The 21,847-nt window shown below is 39.4% G+C and overlaps 1 pseudogene; it reads right to left on the bottom strand.

Annotated features, from left to right (window-relative positions):
- Positions 1-131: 131 nt before the first annotated feature.
- Positions 132-21,566, bottom strand: LOC119876858 (annotated as a pseudogene).
- Positions 21,567-21,847: the final 281 nt, after the last annotated feature.

The raw sequence follows: 21,847 nt of genomic DNA, 5'->3' as shown, positions 1-21,847 counted from the left end.
GTTCTGCAACTCACAAAGGTGCAGTATGGATTATTTTTGTATAACCCATATCATATAACACAATTCTTTTTATTTTCCTCAAAATCTCTTCTTAATATTTATGATTTTCTGCATTTGAGGCCCTACACTGGTTATAAAATTGGAATGTAACTGTTCATATTACTTCAATGTCTTTGTGAAAAGCATTCTGCTATCCACACAATATTTTTCATTTCTTGTTCCTTCAGCTTTGTGTATATGTTAATCACGCCATAGTGGAATTGCATGTTGAATGCCAGCACTTTCATTTGTACCTCATAGTCATAAAACACATCCTCCAATGTCTTTCCTCCAGTGCCATGACCACAGTCTCAAACAAAGGCCCGTAAAGTCTGTAATGGTCCTCTACTCACCTCATCTGGTCAAAGTCTTCTGCTTGAGCAGAAGGCATAGTTGCTCAGGACAGAGCTTGCCACAGGTCAGGTAGAGGGTCTCTCGGTCGTCTTTACTCAGTTCGGTTACAAAGGGTTAAACGTCATGATAAAAGCACCTCTGGTACCCTCAAACTCAAGAATGGGATGCATAATTTCTGCTGTGACATCACCATGATCCTTACAGAATTTATAGAATGCTTCAAGGTAAGATTTGTACAGCGTATTATGCAGTAATTCAATATTCAGTTTATCTACAGTATTTTCAGACATATAGTCCAGAAAGAATGTAGCTAACGGTATTTCAACCAGAACAGCATTAAAGGGATAGGAAAGTGTCTCCATAATGTTGACTGTTTCCATTTCTGTGAAATAGCCTAATAGGTGGCACTTCACCAGAATTTCTTGCACAGATTTTTTTTTTTTTTGGCAACGCACCGTTCATCAGTAGAATCACATTGTCATGTAACTGCACATCATGTATGCAAAAAAATGTGCTCAGGGTTCTGGGGGATGATTCCAGAAATATCCAAATTCTCTGCATAGCTTTTTCTCCATCTTGGTGTCAATTTTGGAAGCCATAAGAGGATAAGCCAAGAAGTTGCCATGATCAGTGGTCTGGAAATGAATTTTCACATCTTCCAGGGTGCTACACTGGACCAGGTTGATGTATTCCTGCTGGGTCAAGAGTCTGGCTTTGCCCCCTCACAGCAGGCCTTCCAGGTGGCTAAGGTCCATGTTAAAGCTCAGCGCTCTCAAGTATGGGGAAGATCACAGCCAATTTAGGCTACAACAGCTTTGGATCCTGGTCAGCTCCTAAAGATTTGCTCTAGACTAGAAAAAAAAAAAAAAGCTAGAGATTATGAGGAGTGATCAGAAAGGAATCTTATCAGCTGATAGGGTTTTCAAAAAATAGCTTCTTCTGGTTTTCAGTGGTGGCTCTCAACATAGCATGCTCAGCCCTGTTATTACAGCAACAGCAAGTCAGCTGGATAACCCAAGTAAACCCAGGAAGCAAACCAAGACAGGGAGAAAGAGAATAGGCTGCACATTTCTTGACTTAAAAACAAGGCCCTGAAAAGTTGACCAGGTATCCAGTTTCCACCAGAGAAAACGCAGATCAATTTGTATGTCTTTAGGAAATGTAAAGACTTGGAGTCTGCTGCTTGTGTCTTGAGAATTGGTATGGCTACACTGTAGGTGTCAAAGAAAGGAGCCTCCTTTGGAAGGTGTCCTTAAATTAGGATGAGGTCCTCATCTGGACAATATTAGAAAATAAAAACCATTGTCTGTCATGTTCAATGGAGCTCCTGTTTTTATTGATTCCAAGAATCACTATTAACTCACATGAATCCAAGACAGGAGTCTCAAATACGTAGGGGAAAAGAAAAGAAATTAACCAAGGTTCCTAATGCTTTAAATGTTCCTAACATTTAAGAAAAATTCCAGGCTGAGATAAGGTCAAAGTACAGTATCTGTGAACTTAAATTCCACTGTCATTCTGTTTTCACGAGACTGTAGAGAAAAATTTCTATCTTCAAGTTACACAATTAGGTTAAATAAGTTAGAGAAATCAGCGCTCAGAAGATGGAATCTTTTAATGATTTTCTAGTTGGAAAGGTTACCTTCCCTTTTTTTTTCATTCTTCAAATTTTTATTTAAATCCGAATTAGTTAACATACAGTGCAATACTGGTTTCAGGAGTAGAATTCAGTGGTTCATCACTTAAATAAAATGCCCAGTTCTCATTACTACAGGTAGCCTCCTTAATCCCCATCCCCTATGGAGCCCATCCCCCGCCCACCTCCCTCCATCTACTCTATCTTTAAGAGTTTCTTATGGTTTGTTTCTCTCTCTCCTTTTTCCCCTTTCCCATGTGTTCATCTCTTTTGTTTCTTAAATTCCACATATGAGCGAAATCATGTGGTATTTGTCGTTCTCTGACTAATTTCTCTTAGCATAATACACTTTAGCTCTATCCAGGTCATTGCAAATGGCAAGAAAGTTGCCATTAAGTTGCAAATTTTAAAAAGTCTATGCATATTATAAAGCCTTAGTTCAAACGGGTATACTATGGCAAAAGCAAGATGAAAAAGTACAGACTCACATAAAAATAACTATGCTTATTTAATAATGAATGCTCAAACAATGGTCTTTCGTTTTTTCTTTCTTTCTTTTTTTAAAATAGAAATACTTTCTGTTCCTAAAAACTCTTTGTATTAAAAATGGGAAAATGTAACTCTAGTTTAATATCCTCAGTGTCTTTGGTAAGTTATAAAATAAAGATCAGATATGCAACTTGGCTGTAGACCAATAATTAGTGGTCATAAAAGGACATTAAAAATCTCCTTGCAGTGGAGCGCCTGGATGGCTCAGTCAGGCGAGCGTGTGGCTCTTGATCTCAGGATTGTAAATTCGAGCCCCATGTTGGGCGTAGAGATCGTTTAAATAAATAAACTTAAAAAAAACTCTCTGCACTAAAAATTTAAACTAGTATATAGAGGATTACTCAGTAAATTCAAGAGAACTTAATTTTAATCTAAGCTTATTTAATATTCCTGACCTGGGTAAACACTTTCTTATGGTAAATTGTTTTGTGCATGTTGAGTTTAAATTATGTCCCCTCTCTGATTTCATCACGTATAAAATAAAAGTGCAGTCATAGCGTTTTTGTCCACATAAAACCATGCCTTCTTTTTTTTTTCTTCTTAAAAATATACTTTCTGGGGAGAGGAGTTTCAGGTTTACAGAAAAATTGGGTGGAAAAATATGATAGTTTTCATATGTTCGGTCACTCCCTACCTTCTCCTAAATTCCTCTGTTAGTAACATCTTGCATTGGTTTGGTATATTTGTTACAATTGATGAGCCAATGTTGTCACATTATTAAGTAAAGTCTGTAGCATTGTACATTCTATGGGTTTTGACAAATGTGTAATTATATGTATCCACCATTTCAGTATCATACAGAATAGCTTCATTGCCCCCAAAATACCCTGAGCTCCATCTATTCAACTCTGCTTCCCTCTTTCCCAGTGAACCCCTGGTGATCACTGGTCTTTTGACCATCTAATTTTTACTGTCTCCAGTTTTACTTTTTTCAGAATATCATATAGTTGGGATCATAATAGGTAGCCTTTTCAGATGACTTCTTTCACTTAGCAATATGTATTTAAGGTTCTTCCATGTCTTTCTGTGGTTTGATAGCTCATTTAAAAAATTGCATAATACTCCTCTGTGTGAATGTACCAATGTGTTTATTCATTTACCCACTGAAGGGTGTCTTGCTACTTAGAAGTTTTGGCAGCTCCCATCTTTTCAAATTCAAATGCTACATTAAATGGAATGTCCTAAATTTCATTCACTTACCTTATAGACCAGACTTTGTTATGTCTTAAATTAATGTCTAGACGTTTGTAAATATAGTCATGTGTGCTCAAATAGAGATATAATTTAAATATTTGGTATCACAAATGACATGGAATCTTCATGTTACCCCACTTATAGTATCTGGTAGAAGTTAAGGTATAACATTTCTTAAACATATTGTTTTTTTTGTTTGTTTGTTTAAAGACACAGAGAGAGGCAGAAATATAGGCAGAGGGAAAAGCAGGCTCCCTACCAGGGGCCCGATGTGGGACTTGATCCCAGAAACCTGGGATCACGGGATCACGACCTGAGCCGAAGGCAGATTCTCAACCACTGAGCCACCCTGGCGTCCCAACATATTCTTTTAAAAAAGATTTTATTTAAGAGAGAGAGAGAGAGAGAATGAGCACAAGCAGGGGGAGGGCCCGAGGGGGAGGGAGAAGCAGATTCCCTACTGAGCCGGATGACCCAGGGCTCAATCCCAGGACCCTGGGATCATGAAGTGAGCTGAAGGCAGCAGATGCCTAACTGACTGAACCACCCAGGGACCCAGCAGACAAAATTTTGATATTAATGGTGATTATATTTTTCTTTGATATTAACCTAAGTTTCTAAAATCTCTAATTGACTTTGGGACCTTGGTCTGGTATCTTCTGCCTAAATGGTTGCTGCACTTGAGCGTGTGTTTCGTCTCTCAGATGTTTGTTAACGTTTTTCACAATTCTCATGACTGGGTAGACAATTGCAAAAACAGTAAAGAGAGGAGTTTACATTTCTAACAGCCCTTGTGTCACTGTCTGCTGAAGACACTAAAATATTTCACTCTAGTTAATATTCAACTAATATTTTTCTATGGGAATTCAAAGCTACACTCATGATACTCATTGGACTGTTAGAAAAATTCATGAAAAAAAAAAGAAAAATTAATGAAAGGGTTAGGTTTCTTTTTTTTTTTTTTAAGGCTTAGGTTTCTAAATGTTGAGGTTGTTTTCACATTTTATTTCATATCAAGGGAGGAATCCATTTGCTATGTGAGGCAATCTGTGTTGAAAATCTTCCTAAATGTTTAAAGATATGGAATTGATCTGACTTTAGGGAATGGGTATTTCTTTTTCTTTTTCTTTTTCTTTTCTTTTCTTTCTTTCTTCCTTTCTTTCTTCCTTACTTTCTTCTTTCCTTCCTTCCTTTCTTTCTTTCTTTTTCTTCTTTCTTTCTTTCTTTCTTTCTTTCTTTCTTTCTTTCTTTCTTTCTTTCTTTCTTTCTTTCTTTCTTTCTTTTTTTTTTTTCTTTTTCCCTACCTTTTATGTAGAACTTATTTGCTCTGCTTTATTCAGTGTGGCTCTGTTTGTAACGGTCCTCAAATGTAGTAGTCTTCAAACTGGGGTTTCGTATTTTGGGGGTATTAAAGTTTTCCAAGTGGGACATCAGCACAGAAGTTTTAAGGGAATCTAGACCCCAATATCCATGTGCATACACTTGAAAAAGTGATGTGCTTAATCAAACACCTGTTGTCTTAAGCCTCTTTAAATAATAAAAGTGATTTGCTTTCGACTGTTCTTCGAGGACTCCATCTTTTTTCTCCCACTTTACAAGAGAAGGGCATACTGCTTACCTATCCAAGACATAATTATGGTGCTTTAACCTGGGAATAAAATACTTCTGAGTACCAAAGAAGAGGACAGTTCAAAACTGGTGGCTATGAAGTCTCCTTTAACCACAGCTTTATGTTGTTCTATATTTCTGTTAAGGGCATTGATCCTCAACCATTTTGCCACCAAGGGGAGACATCTGACAATATCTGCAGATATTTTTTAGTGCCATCACTGAAGGGTTCCAGTTGGGAATCCATGCTAGTGGGTAGAGGTTGGGGATGCTGCTAAACATTCTATAATGCACGGGATACCAAAAACTGAATTTATTCAACTCCAAACGTCAAAAATGCTCTCAGTCAAGTAACTTCGTATTAAGGGTGATAATGTGGCATAAGAATTGGGGGGGGGGGGAGTTTAGACCTGTGTTACAATATTCTGGATTTGTATAATTCCTCAGTTGAAGAGTTGGAATACTGAAAATTACATCTGATAACCTGAGACTTCCCTTTCTTTCTTTTTTTTTTTCTTTCTTTTTTTTTAAGATTTTATTTATTTGAGAGAGAGAGCAAGAGAGAGTAAGAGAGAGAGAGTTTGAGCAGGGAGAGGGGCAGAGGGAGAAGGAGAAGCAGACTCTCTGTGAGCAGAGAGTCTAAGGTACCGCTCATCCTAGGACTGTGGGATCTCCACCTGAGCTGAAGACAGATGCTTAACTGAGGGAGCCACCAGGCTCTGGGAAGACATCCTTTTCTAATTAAAGAATTAATGGCTCCTTAGCATTGGCAAGAAATATTGATGATGGTGGTTTTTAAATTTCATTCAGGTGACAAATTCATGGCAAGGTTCAAACCTTTATCTCTTCTAGGATTAGAATATTCTCAATTTAGGGGTACCTGCAGGGCTCAGCTGGTTAAGCATCTGACTCTTGATTTCAGCTCAGGTCATGATCTCAGGGTCATGAGATGGAGCCTTGCATTGGGGCTCGAACTGGGTGTGGAGTCTGCCTAAGATTCTCTCTCCCTCACCCCCTGCTCACATGCTCTCATTCTTTCTTTCTAAAAAAAAAAAAAAAAAAAAAAAAAAAAAATTCTCATCTTATAAAAATCATGTAAAGAAATACTAACCTGCAATAGAATTTTCTCAGAACTAACAAAGACGTATTCAGTTGTTATCTCATCTGTACTTCACTTGCTTTTGTTGCATGATTTGAAAGCAGTGAATACAAAAGTCTCAACATTTAGTTCTGACAGATCAACATCATATTTTAGAGCAAAATAAACACATATTGGGAGTACTTTAGTATATGTTTTCTTGAGCTTATTCTGACTTATAGGAGAAATATTTCTATTGACTTTTACCAAATATTACCAGATCATAGAAAGATATTTTTCTATTTAGGTACAGGTCTATGATATACTGTTACTTCTCTGCTCATTTTTAAAAAAACATTTTATTTATTTATTCATGAGACACACACGGGCAGAGACATAGGCAGAGGGAGAGAGAAGCAGACTCCCCGCAGGGAGCCCAATGTGGGACTCTATCCAGGATCTTGGGATCACGCCCTGAGCCAAAGGCAGACGGTCAACCACTGAGCCACCCAGGTGTCCCACTTCTTTGCTCATTTATTTGTTTATACCCACTAGATTCAGGTTAATCTGATGAAGATATTTGAAGATAATTTGATGAAGTGGAATTCTCCTGAAAATAATTCACATAGCAATCAGAAATAGAATTTCTGTAAACTTAAACTGAGTAATGGTCTAATACCTTCTCTTCGTTTTGCTGTTAGTTTCTAAGTAGATTAAATTGTGTTCTTAAAAGCAGAAATCCACTTATGTGTGGATACAAAACAAAATCTTCGAAAATGCAGTCTTGATTGTAATGCCCTGAACTTTAGAAATCCAGGTTCACTTATTTTGGATTAATTTCTCCCTCATGGATGTTGATACATTGTTCTATGTCTATCAAATGCATGATTACAAAATTAATAATTTTCTACAGTCAAATGAAATTATACACACATACACAATAGCTTAGTGCCCATCTCTGTCATTTTTTTTTTAAGATTTTACTCATTTATTCATGAGACACACACACACACACACACACACAGAGGGAGAAGCAGGCTTTATGTGGGGAGCCCAACGTGGGACTCGATCTTGGGTCTCCAGGATCATGCCCTGGGCCGAAGGTGGTGCTAAACCACTGAGCCACCCAGGCTGCCCTCTTTATCATAATTTTTAAATGCACTTCCAGGTGACAAAAAATGAGGAAAACATCTTTATTCAGAACCTATTGATTTTTAATTTTCAAATCTGTGGGGTTCTTTCAAAACCCAGTTCCATCCAATTTGAGTTTCACAAACAAGATGCCTCTAACAGGTATAGATATTAGTTATTTCACAAGAATTTTTAAAGCCTTTCTGGTATATACTTCTAAGAACTGAGAAAGTCAAAGAAACTAATGTGTAAAAATAGTTTTGCAGATCAGGTAGTTCCTAATTCTTTGCTTCAACAAAATTGAAAAAGAACTCTACATTTGAGTTGTGATATTATAACAGTATTTAATAATAGCTCACTATGTGAGTTTTGGCATACAACTAAGAAGAAATTTTAAAAACTGGATGAAGTTGCTACAACAGGGTCGCCTGGGTGGCTCAGTGGTTCAGAGTGCCTGCCTTTGACGCAGGCCATGATCCTGGAGTCCCAGGATTGAGTCCCGAATCTGGCTCTCCGAGGAGAGGCCTGCTTCTCCCTTAGCTTGTGTCTCTCATGAATAAATATATAAAATCTTAAAAAAAAAAAAGTTGCTACAACAAAATTCCTTCCATTCTTATACTTATTCTGTGAATAAGATTTTTTTATTTTACTTTTTAAAATAGATTTTATTTATTCATGAAAGATACAGAGAGAGAGAGGCAGAGACATAGGCAGAGAGAGAAGCAGGCTCCCTCTTGGGAGCCCGATGCAGGACTTGAACCCAGGACTCCGGAATTATGACCTGAGCCAGAGGCAGATGCTCAACCACTGAGCCATGCAGGCACCCCATGAATAAGATTTTTTAGTTCTTTTTTTTTTTTTTTTTAAATATTACAGTTTTCAAAAAAAAAAAAAAAAAAAAAAAAAATATTACAGTTTTCTTCAGGGAAGAAACCATTTCCCTTCTCTCTTTTTTTTTTTTTTTAATTTTTATTTATTTATGATAGTCACAGAGAGAGAGGGAGGCAGAGACATAGGCAGAGGGAGAAGCAGGCTCCATGCACCGGGAGCCCGACGTGGGATTCGATCCTAGGTCTCCAGGATCGCGCCCTGGGCCAAAGGCAGGCGCCAAACTGCTGCGCCACCCAGGGATCCCGATTTTTTAGTTCTTTATGTTAAAATATCTTTAAAGGAATAGAAATCATATGGAACCTGGTCTCATAATAACAGTAACTTTCATCAACATGAAGCTGGAAAAATAAAGCCCCTATCCATCTCTATAAGAGAAGCATTTACAGTTAAAATTTACTTTTAAAAATGTATATGTTTAACACTTTTATTTACCAAAATCTCTATTATTTGTATTACTTTGATCAATTATCTCTAAGAATTATAGTACTATCTGAATTTATCTGACTTTTCAATCACTTAGATCAGGAAATCAAAAATTTAAGAACATATTTTATTGCAAAGAAGCATGCTAGATGGATCAAGAAGAGAGTTCCAAGAGCCAAAATAAATTACACTAAGATGCTGGGCCAGGATTGAGAAGAAAAAAAAAATTCTATAGGGGGAGGAAAATGAAAGTATGAATTTAAAAGAAAAAAAAGAGCAATGTAAAATTTCCAATTGTTAAGGAAGAGGTTGTGCATTTTAAAAATTAATGATGGGTGTCAAAACATTATGGTAATTAGATTCCACTAGACACTTTGACAAGGTGATTTTTATTTAAATATGTCAATATCTATGGTGTACTGGAAATTATAATCTTTGCAACTATTTGGATCCATGCTTAACCAACTGAGCCACCCAGGCATCATGTTTATTTGTTTTGTTTTTTAATCAAGTCTGGGACCTGGTTTTCTCCCACTGGATCACTGACGAAAATTTTGGGAAATGCATGAAGAGAGTTCTTGAAGCGGACATCTAGGAAGCATTTCTCAGGTGCCTGGGTGCCCTTCCGGTCACTCTCCGAGCTCCTGGCTCAGCTTCCCCAGCCCATCCGAATGCAGGCCAGGCGTGCAGAGCTCAGCCCACAGGGGCTGCTCATTCCTGGTGGAGCCTGTCATTGGACGTTGAGGCTCCCAGAAAACGTGTACTGCTGACTTTGCAGTTCTCCATCTTGACTGCATCTCAGGCTGAGCATCAGGATGAGCCTTCACCAGGCTCTTGCCACACCTCCTCTGACGCAAGCAGCAGGAACTCATTTGCATGTAATGGCCCCCAACCAAGGCTCCTTGGCCACACTCGGCCCCAGGCGGACTTGCCTTGCTGAGGGCATACTCCCATCCATCCTCTGTAGCACATCTGTGGGTCACCCTAGCTTAAGAGTGGCGGGGTATTGCTCTTAAGCTCAGAGTTAGTGTGGGAAACCCACAAGTCAAGCTGAAGAGGCCTGGTATCCTCACTCTGTTTCACTCAAGTTTTTCGTCTACATTATTCAAATTCCTCTCTAATAACCAGAGCACCGCGGGCCAGCAGGCCAGCATTCAGGATGATGGAAGCAGTAGGAAGACGGCTTTGAGACGGAAGAGGAGGTGGTTTACTCTTCTGTCTAGGCCCGGACCCTGGTCACGCTAGAGGCATCCTGCAGTGCCCGGTTCCCCCGGTCTGCGAGGGGATTTCCTTCCCCACTTGGCCCTCCTCCGGACCGCAGCTCGGCTGAGGACGCGGCGTGAGGCCCAGAAGGTCGTGTGAGAGAGAAGAGGGCCGTGGCACAACCACAGGCCACCTCAGGCTCAAGGGAACGAGTTACATATCCCAACAAGCGTGACGAGAACCGAAGGAACAACTGCAGGACTCCCAGCATTCTCCAGGGACCCTCCCCAGGGGCCCGGATTCCTTCAACTGATCCCGCGAGCCCGGAGCACTGGGACACTCCCACCAGGAGAAACCTGGACGCGCGCACCCCTTCCGTACTACCGCGCTGGGCGCTGCCTGGGGGACACCGTTACGTCCCCGGAATCTCCCCTGCACCAGCGTCACCTGCGCGTTCTTCAGGCATTTGCAGGACCACTGGGGGCCTCTTCCTCGCGGCAGGAGCTCAGGGACCCTGCACCGTAGGGGTCTGCCACGGAGCCCCGGGTTTCCAGCCGCAGTGACCGCTTCCGTCCAGGTCTCCATACTCGGAGCGGGCACTTCAGGGAGGGCCAGCCGCGCCGCGGAGAAGCTGCTGCCCCCGGACCAGCGAGGCCCCCGGAAGCGCCTCCGCGGCCCGCCCACCCGAGGCCCTGGCTGTGATTGGCTCGGCTGGCCGTCAATCAGAGGTCGCGCGGTGGGGGCGGGGGAACTGTTGGACCAACCCAGAGGCGTAAATACAGGTTTATCTTATTTGGCTTTTTAAAATTAAAAATCTTTAGATTTTTTTTTTTTAAATTGTGGGCTCATTTTTAGGCTCAGCATGCAATCAACCTCCTTATATCTCTGCTCTGCTTGTTTTATTCAACAGTCTCTCACATTTTCTTTTTTATTTTATTTATTTATTCATGAGAGAGAGAGAGAGAGAGAGAGAGGCAAAGACACAGGCAGAGGGAGAAGCAGGCTCCACGCAGGGAGCCCGACGTGGGACTTGATCCCGGGACTCCAGGATCGCGCCCTGGGCTGAAGGTGGTGGTGCTAAGCCGCTGAGCCACCCAGGCTGCCTTCTCACATTTGCTTTAATAAAAATTCCAATAGAACCATTCAGCTGTATTCTGTGTGAGTACAGGGAAATGCCAATGTTTCTTTTCTGGTTTGACAGAAAAAAAAATCACAAGTAATTTTACCTTCCTCTAGATGGAGATGTTAACTCAACATTATTACAAGAACATTGAATTGTTAAAAAAGATGAGTAATCAAAATTACAGGTATTTTATTGGTTAAGGTCGTTTTATCAGGTGTCACTCCGAATCTTTGGAGTCTAGGGGTTTGAGAAATCATCCTTGTTAGAAATATCATTTATAAGAAAGTTTTATGTTAAAAATACATTGTTCTCCACAGCTTTGGGGAAAAGAAAGAAACATTTTTTGCTTTTTATCTTGCTGAGAATGTTGTTACTGGCATTTCAAGGCTAAGAACTGAAATTCCATTATTGGCATTGGGTTAAAAAATGCAGACCCTGTCAGAGAGTAAAATTTTATACTATGAATGGAAAATGATACATTAGGGCTACTTAGGCAGGGAATGGGACTTTTAACAACAGCTGAAAAGAAAGGAAAATAGGTAAAAAGGAAGAAAAGTTAGGATCATAAGAAGGAAGAAAGAAAGCTTTCATTATTCATAGGTGATATGATTGTCTACAGAGAAAATACAAAATAATCTAAGACATAAGAATTAATAATAGAGTTTAGCAAGGTGGTTAAAGAGATCCACAAAAAAGTCAACTGTGTTTTTCAATTAAACAAAGTAGGAAATGCGATAAAATGTCCCTTTTGAGAGTAACATAGTAATACTTAAAGTCACCAGGAATAAATTCTCAGAAAGAAAAGACATGCAAGATCCTAATGGGGAAAATTAAAAACACTGAAAGATAGTGATGAGGTCCTGTATACACCATAATCATGGTTAAGAGCCTCAATATTATAAAGATGTTAGTTTTCCCCAATATGTTCTATAGTTTCAATATAATTTCTAGAGGAATCTCTCCAGGGTATTTTATGGAATTTAGACAAACTGATTTTAAATTGAAATGAAGTAGTACAAGGTTAAGGAAAGGCAAGATACTACTGAAGACTGATACACTGTCATTAAGACCCTGCACTACTGATGGTGGCAGGGTATGTAGACAAATGGACCAATAGAATAGAATGGAAAACGGCATCAGGGCTTCTTAGATGTGAAGAGTGAGTGGGCATTAAAGATAATTAGGTAAAAGATGTACTATTCAATACCGGAATAATTGGATATACATTCATCATACATAAAAATAAACTCCAAATGAACGAAGTGCTAAAATATTTTTAAAAAACATTAAAAGTTTCAGATGAAATATAAAAGAAATAACTTATATGACTTTAAGTGGGGTAATATTATTACATACGACACATACAAATTTTTAAAAACAGAAATACATAAATACAAACATAAAGGAAATAATTGGTAGTAATACAATAATAGTAGGGGGCTTTAACACACTACTTGCATCAATGGATAGATCGTCTGAAGAGAAAAATCAACATGAAAATAGTGGCTTTGAATGACACACTGGACCAGATGGATCTAACACATATATTCAGAACATTCCATCCTAAAACAGCAGGATATACAGTCTTTTCAAGTGCACATGGAGCATTTCCAGAATATATCACATGTTAGGCCATAAAACAAGTCTCAACAAATTAAAAGACTGAAGTTGTATGATGCATCTTAACCACAAGAAAAAGTCTTGGAAGAACGCGAATACATGGTGGTTACATAACATGCTCCTAAACAATGAATGAGGCAACCAAGAAATCGAAGAGGAAATAAAAAATACATGGACATAAACAAAAGTGAAAACACAATGGCCCAAAATCTTTGGGATGCAGTAAAAGCTATTCTGGAAGGGAATTTTATAGCAATACAGGCTAGAAAGAAAACCCGCAAGAAGCAAGAAAAATCTCAAATAAACAACCTAACCTTATATCTGAAGGAACTATAGAAAGAACAACAAACAAAACCCAAAACCAGTGGAAGGAAAGAAATAATAAAGATTAGACCAGAAATAAATGAAATAGAAAGTAAAAAAAAAAAAAAAAAAAAAAAAACCCAAACAATAGAACAGATTAATGAAACCAGAGGTGATTCTTTGAAAAGATCAATAAAATTGATAAACAAACCTCCAACCAGATTCATAAAAAAATGAGAGGGCTCAAATAAGCAAAATCAGAAATGGAAGAAGAGAAATGAAAACCAGTACCACAGAAATACAAAGGGATTATAAGAGAATTATGAAAAATTGTTTGCCAGCTAATTGAACAACCTAGAAGAAATGGATAAATTTATCCATTTAGAAACATAAACTACCAAAACGGAATCAGAAAGAAATAGAAAATTTGAACAGATCACTAGCAATGAAATGGAATCAGTAATCAAATGCTCCCAACAAATGTCCTGGACCAGATGGCCTCATAGGATAATTCTGCCAAATATTTAAAGAAGAGCTAATACCTATTCTCAAAACATTCCAAAAAATAGAAGAGGAAAGAAAGCTTCCAAATTCATTCTGGGAGACCAGCATTACCCTGGTACCAAAACCAGATAAAGACACTACAAAAAAAAAGAGAACTACAGACCAACATCTCTGATGAACAAAGTGTGAAATTCTTTTTTTTTTTAATTGGAGTTCAATCAATTTGCCAACATATAGCATAACACCCAGTGCTCATCCCATCAAGTGCCCCCCCTCAGTGTCTGTCATCCAGTCACTCCCACATCCCGCCTTCCTCCCTTTCCACCACCCTTTGTTCGTTTCTCAGAGTTAGGAGTCTCTCATGTTCTGTCACCCTCTCTGATATTTCCCACTCATTTTTTCTCCTTTCCCCTTTATTCCCTTTCACTATTTTTTATATTCCCCAAATGAAGGAGATCATATAATGTTTGTCCTTCTTTGACTGACTTATTTCACTCAGCATAATACCCTCCAGTTCCACCCACATCAAAGCAAATGGTGGGTATTTGTCGTTTCTAATGGCTGAGTAATATTCCATTGTATACATAGACCACATCTTCTTTATCCATTTATCTTTCGGTGGACACCGAGGCGCCTTCCATAGTTTGGCTACTGTGGACATTGCTGCTATAAACATCGGGGTGCAGGTGTCCCGGTGTTTGACTGTATCTGTATCTTTGGGGTAAATCCACAGTAGTGCAATTGCTGGGTGGTAGGGCAGGTCTGTTTTTAACTCTTTGAGGAACCTCCATACAGTTTTCCAGAGTGGCTGCACCAGTTCACATTCCCACCAGCAGTGCAAGAGGGTTCCCCTTTCTCCGCATCCTCTCCAACATTTGTTGTTTCTGTCTTGTTAATTTTCTCCATTCTCACTGGTATGAGGTGGGATCTCATTGTGGTTTTGATTTGTATTTCCCTGATGGCCAGTGATGCGGAGCATTTTCTCATGTGCATGTTGGCCATGTCTATGTCTTCCTCTGTGAGATTTCTCTTCATGTCTTTTGCCCATTTCATGATTGGATTGTTTGCTTCTTTGGTGTTGAGTTTAATAAGTTATTTATAGATCTTGGATACTAGCCCTTTATCTGATACGTCATTTGCAAAAATCTTCTCCCATTCTGTAGGTTGTCTTTTAGTTTTGTGGACTGTTTCTTTTACTGTGCAAAAGCTTCTTATCTTGATGAAGTCCCAATAGTTCATTTTTGCTTTTGTTTCTCTTGCCTTCATGGATGTATCTTGCAAGAAGTTACTGTGGCCAAGTTCAAAAAGGGTGTTGCCAGTGTTCTCCTCTAGGATTTGGATGGATTCTTGTCTCACATTTAGATCTTTCATCCATTTTGTGTTTATCTTTGTGTATGGTGCAAGAGAATGGTCCAGTTTCATTCTTCTGCATGTGGATGTCCAATTTTCCCAGCACCATTTATTGAAGAGACTGTCCTTTTTCCAGTGGATAGTCTTTCCTGCTTTGTCGAATATTAGTTGACCGTAAAGTTGAGGGTCCACTTCTGGATTCTCTATTCTGTTCCATTGATCTATGTGTCTGTTTTTGTGCCAGTAAGGTGTGAAATTCTTCAACAAAATATTAGCAAACTGAATCCAATAATACATTAAAAGAATAGTTCACCATGACCAAGTGGGATTTATTTCTGGGTTCCAAGTGTGGTTCAATATTCTCAAATCAATCAATGTGATACATGACATCAACAAGAGAAAGGATAAAAATCATATGACCATTTCAGTAGATGCAGAAAAAGCATTTGGCAAAGTACAACATCCATTCATGATAAAAATCCTCAACAAAATAGGGATAGAGGGAACATACCTCAACACAATAAAGGCCATATATGAAAAACCCACAGCTAACATCATACTCAATGGTAAAAAACAACAACAACAACAAACAACAACAAAACCTGAGAGCTTTACTCCTAAGATCGGGAACAAGGATATCCAATTTCACCACTTTTATTCAATATGGTACTGGATCAGCCATAAAAAAGAATGAAATCTTGTCTTTTGCAACAACATGGATGGATCTAGATGTTATAATGCTAAGTAAAGTCAGTCAGAGAAAGACAAATACCATATGATTTCACTCATATATGGAATTTAAGAAACAAAACAAATAAAGGAGAAAAAAGAGAGAGAAACCAAGACACAGACTCTTAACTATAGAGTACAAACTACAAACTACTGGTGACCAGAGGGGAGGTGGGTGAGGGGATGGGTAAAATAGGTGATGTGGATTAAGGAGTGCACTTGTCATGATGAGCACTGGGTGATACATAGGAGTGTTGAATCATTATATTGTACACCCGAAACTAATATAACACTGTATGTTAACTATACAGAATTAAAAAAGAAACATAAAAAGAAAAGAAAAAGTTTATGAATCTGGCCACATTAAAATTAGAAACTTTTGTCAAACTATATTTTTAAGAAAGAAAACCCAAAAGCCACAGACTAGATTTATTTGCATCACACGTATTTTACATAGGATTATATCCAGAATATTTAACAATTATCCAAGAGAAAAATAGTTAAAAGACGTGAATAGGCATTTCACATCAGAGGAAAGATGACCAATAAATATACTAAAATATGCATATTTACCATAGTTATCAAAGAATGGTGAATTAAACTGCTTTTGAAATCACATTTAAAAACCACTAGGTAGGGATCCCTGGGTGGCGCAGTGGTTTGGCGCCTGCCTTTGGCCCAGGGCGCGATCCTGGAGACCCGGGGTCGAATCCCACATCGGGCTCCTGGTGCATGGAGCCTGCTTCTCCCTCTGCCTGTGTCTCTGCCTCTCTCTCTCTCTCTCTGTGACTAACATAAATAAATAAAAATTAAAAAAAAAAACCCCACTAGGTAGACAACATAAAAAATACCTAACATTATCTAGTTTACTTAGGCAGGGACTCAGGGTGCCAAAGTGAGAGAAGTTTACTTGGCTTTCTGCCAAAGCTGGAAAGATGGTGCTTGGTCCAAGGACTGAAAAAAAAAAAGAGCACAAGAACAAGCAGGGCACCACATTTGAAAGCAAAGAGTAAGAACAATGCTTCAAGGATTGAAATGAAATAACCAAATGATCAAGATTAAGTGACCCAGAGGCAGAGACTTTGAACTTAGAAATAGGTCTGGTTCGCCCATTGGATTTCCAGCACAATTTGCTTGGAACTCCGACCAGTGATGAAGGAGACTGTGTCTCTCCTGGAATTGGCATGAGTTAGAATCAGAGGAAATGAAATAAGGCACCACCAAGGAGGGGGCGATACAGGATGCGGTGCAAGGGGTCATGAACCAGGGTCTAGTAGAACACACTCAAGATTAAACTGCTGCTCAGTACAGGAAGATTTTAGATCCCAAGGGAAATAAGTCTGTGGGGTCATAGTGGTCCCCAGCCATAATGAGCTGGATCTGGCCACAAATTTCAAGTGTCCCTGCAAGAGGATACAGGTGGTTGTGAGAACCCAAATCTGGCCTCAGCATATCACAGGTGAGAATATCCAGGTCTCACACCTATTGGCCAGGTCAGAACTGAGGATGTGCTAGAATAAAAGAAATGGGCAAACCAACTGGTCATTGATGCAGTCTGGTCAAACAAGTTGATAGGGTAAGGATACTGGAGCCCACTTCTGGTTACTCCTTTTTCAGAATACACTTGCCTCATTTTATCCAGGGAGACTGAAGGAGAGGAATGTGTGCAGATCCAACGTATATTACTATAATTTTACTTCACTTAAGGGAAAAGAGTACGTGTTTTTATTATCAGTGTGTCTCCTCTCCAAATTCTATTGTTCCAACCATAGTGGACCCCAATTGTTCAATTGTTCTGTATAAATGGATGCAGGCCAGTTTACAGAAAAGTGGGTTATAGGAGACCGTAAGTAGAAAAACATTGCTCAAAAGAGCATGATATGTATCATCTGGCATTTCTGAAGAAATTAAACCTCAGACTGAGCTAGTTAATAAGCACTTGTAGCTACAAATGGCTACAGCATTTGATTCTCAGCTTAATGAACATTTCTTTTTGCCCTTAATGAACATTTCTTTTGGGTTAGACTGATATTGATTCTCTACTACCACCTAGTGGAAATTCCTTCCTTACAAAAAAGTCCTATTTCTTATTGTTTAAAAAAATTCCATAGAAAATATCAGAACTCTTTCTTGTTATAAAATGCTCAAACCATATAGAATGGTATAAGACAGGTATAATGGTAGGAGAAATTCTATGATGTCAAATGAGGATTGTTTTGTTTTTCTACTTTCAGAGACAGATAAGGCATTTCCCCTTTATACCTTGGGTGACCACAGCAGAACAATTATGATCAAAAGAATAAGCTCTTGATTTTAAAATTTATTTTTGAAAACCATGGTAGAGACAGGCTTTGATTAGTAAATGTCTTAAGCCAGTGCTTATGCCATAAATCACAGATTTGTGAAGGACTCTTGAGCCAGTTTTCCTGACTTGGAGCTGACACAAAATCTGTGGGCTAAGGAGAGGGTGCCAGTCTGGGGGCCTCATACCCTATAATCCTTTAAAACTGTGTTACAGATGGTCAGTGGTCGCCAACACTCAGATAATCTGGGCATACAAGGGCAGGCCCAGAGGGAGTGTATAGTTTCTGTTATTATTATTATTATTATTATTATTATTATTATTATTATTATTTTGTATATATATTTTTTGAGTATTTTTTAAAAAGATTTTATTTATTCATGAGACACACACACACACACACACACACACACACACACACACACAGAGGCAGAGGCACAGGCAGAGGGAGAAGCAGGCTCCACCAGGGATCCCAACGTGGGACTCGATCCGGGGTCTCCAGGATCACACCCTGGGCCGAAGGTGGCGCTAAACTGCTGAGCCACTGGGGCTGCCCTATTTTGTATATTTTTTATTGGAGTTCAATTTGCCAACAAATAGCATAACACCCAGCGCTCATCCCGTCAAGTAGTTTCTGTTATTATGAATAGAAGAGAATAAAAATATTTCTAATTAATTCAATTTCTAAACTATCTTTATTTAATACTCAATAGACTGGGCTGTCATCCGTGCTGGCAACAAAAAGAATAAGGAGTTTTGAGTGACAGGGTGCTAGAGACCCACGCACCACAATCAAGAGTCACAGTTAATTACTCTTGAGCCATGGGTAGAGAGAAGTTGACTTGTACTGCTGTGAAGCCAAGAAGTCGGCCTAGTGCCTTACTTTGGTTTCTTTCTTTTAAAGATTTTATTTATTTGAGAGAGAGAGAACAGCAGAGGGAGAGGGAGCAGGGAGCCCCAACTGGGGCTCGATCCCAGGACCCTGAGATCATGACCTGAGCTGAGTGTAGACAGCTTTACTGACTGAGCCACCCAGGCCCTCTTTTTGTTTTTCATTTTTATTTTTTTATTTTTTGGTGGGCAGCAAAGCAAAGTTTATTGAATTGTAGTACAAAGCTCTCAAAGAGGGACGGGACCTGAGAGGGTTACCCCTTATTTCGGTTTGTACCAGAGGCAGTTCTTGAGACAAGGACATGAATGAAAGCAGTTTATTTTGGAGGTGGGGAAATTTCAATAGCAGATTTTGGGGGAGTTAGACAAGGAAGGGAGGACAGCCAATGAGGTGTGAATGACTGGAGCTGAATCCTGTAGGGGAACTCTGGGAAATGATGTGAACTGCATGCTTCAGAGTCATCCCAAATGGGGAACGGGGGAGCTAACTTCCACTAGACACTGAAAACTGCTTCCTGGTGTATGAATTCCCTGTCCCTTTTAGTTTGCTGTGAGTGGGGCAGTGACCTCCAGAGCTTTGGAGAAAGCCTTCAGGAAAGAGATGCAAGTGCTAGCAGTAGGAGCCCAGCCAGTGTGCAGTGCAGGGGTAGGGCCTAAGAAATTCGGGCAGGTGTTGGTAGCAACAGCAACTCCTGTTCTGCTTCTAGTTGGAAAATCCTCGTAGGGGCCGATGGTCTCTAACATCCGTATTCTTTGCCATCAGAATTCAAGGGTTTCCTATTTTCATTTTCCTTCAATTGTGCCCAAACCTCAGTACAATCAAATTATATGTTACAGTCTTCCCTTAGAAATTTCTTCCTTAAGGGACACCTGGGTGGCTCAGTGGTTGAGCATCTGCCTTTGGCTCAGGTCATGATCCCGGGGTCCTGGGATTGAGTCCCACATCTGGCTCCCTGTGTGGAGCTTGCTTCTCCCTCCACCTGTCTGCCTCTCTCTCTCTCTCTGTGTCTCTCATGAATAAATAAATAAAATCCTAAAAAAAAAAAATTCCTTCCTTAATAAGGATTAGGCCTAGGGCCAAATACAGGACCTAATTTCCTTGGGCTGACATAACAAAGTAACATAGACTGTAAGGCTTACACAACAGAAATTTATTTTCTCACAGTTGTGAAAGCTGGAAGTCTGGTATCAAAGTGTCAGTGGGGTCAATCTCTTCTGAAACCTCTCTCCTTGGCTTGGAGATGGCCGTCTTCTCTCTGTGTCTTCACATGACCTTCCCTCTGTATGCCTGTGTCTTAATCTCTTCTCCTTATAAAAGGACACCAGTCATATTAGATCACATCCTACCCTCTTGATAGAACCCTGACTCTGCACTAGGCATTTTTTGACTCCCTCCCACCACCGCTGGGGCCAGGAAGAAGTGATGGGGGTAGATGTCTGATGAGGTGTAGAAGTCTACTCTCCATCAACACTGAGGGTTGGAGGCTGGGGAACTATTTCCACCAGGAAGGGATGAACATTCAGGTTCCCTACCCATTTTCACTGATATCATCCTGGAGTGTGTGTGTTGTGTTGTAGGATTGGAAGTTAAAGCTTCTCAATTGGCCTTTGCTGGTGCAGGTGGAGTCAGATTTTTTGTGGGGTTTGGCTGGAGTAGAGCAATTGTCTAAAATTTTCTGCCTTGCTAGGCTGCCCCCACCCCACCCCCCCCAACCATGGCTGTTCCTGTTCGCTGTTTTCCCTGTGGTTTCTGGGTTGCTGGCTTTTTGGACTTTGAGTCTGAGATACTTAAGGCAAAGGGGAATCTTGGGGACCTCACCATCTCGTGATACCTTGGGTCCTGAAGTAGCTAGTCAGTCTGCTTTTTCTCCACCTTTCAGAGTCTCCTTATACTTGTTTTGTAATAATGTCCATGGTGTGGACATTAGTTGTAGTTAGTGAGAGGAACAGGAAAAAACACATCTACTCTATCTCTTGGAAGCAGAATTCTCCCCATGTGTTTTGAAGTTGACAAGGACATCATCATTATTAAGTTTAAATATATGTAAGTTTATGGTCAATATCAGTGCTTAAAAAATAATAAAACTGTTATGTCATTTAAAAATGTGTCCAAGATTTTATACCTGGCATCTGTTTCTTAAATATAAACATTCAGACATTTTGCATTGTTTTTCAAATTTTCTCCAATTTCACTCTCAAATTACCTAAATTTTATCCTAAATTTACACATGCAAAACATTTTGATTGATTGCCATATTTTACCTGTCTGCAAAAACAAAATCTATAGGGATGCGTGGCTGGCTCAGTCAGTACAACATGTGACTCTTGATCTCTGGGTTGTAGATTTGAGCCCCTGCTTGGGTGCAGAGATCATTTGGAAATAAAATCTTAAAAAAAAAAAAAAAAAAAAAAAAAAAAAAAAAAAAACAAAGTCTATCAATATAAAGTTTCTATTACCATACATTTCTAAGAGTTAAAATATTTCTTTTGGGCTCTTTCCGCCATGTCTCTGTGCCACCATAGGGTGCACTTGAATGTCCTGGCAGATACTCTCAAGAGCATTAACAATGCTGAAGAGTGGTGAATGCCAGGTTCTTATCAGGCCACGCTTCAAAGTCATGATGCAGTTTCTCACCATGATGATAAAGTATGGTTACACTGGCGAATTTGAAATGATCAATGATCACAGAGCTGGGACAATTTTGTGAGCCTCACAGGCAGGTTAAACACATGTGGACTGATTTGCCCCAGATTTGGTGTACAACTGAAAGATCTAGAAAAAATGCAGAATAACCTGCTCCTGTCCCTCAATAGTTTCACACAGGAGGGAAAATCCAGGGATTCTTTTTCTAGAGATGTAATACATACGTGCAAATAAAATGCTCCTCAATGAAAAAAAAAGTGTTTGTTTTGTTTGAC

The sequence above is a fragment of the Canis lupus genome, chromosome 12 (genome assembly GCF_011100685.1).
Source record: "Canis lupus familiaris isolate Mischka breed German Shepherd chromosome 12, alternate assembly UU_Cfam_GSD_1.0, whole genome shotgun sequence".
Lineage (NCBI taxonomy): Eukaryota > Metazoa > Chordata > Mammalia > Carnivora > Canidae > Canis > Canis lupus.
The sequence above is the reverse complement of the archived record's forward strand: the minus strand, read 5'-3'. Positions and strand labels throughout refer to the sequence as shown.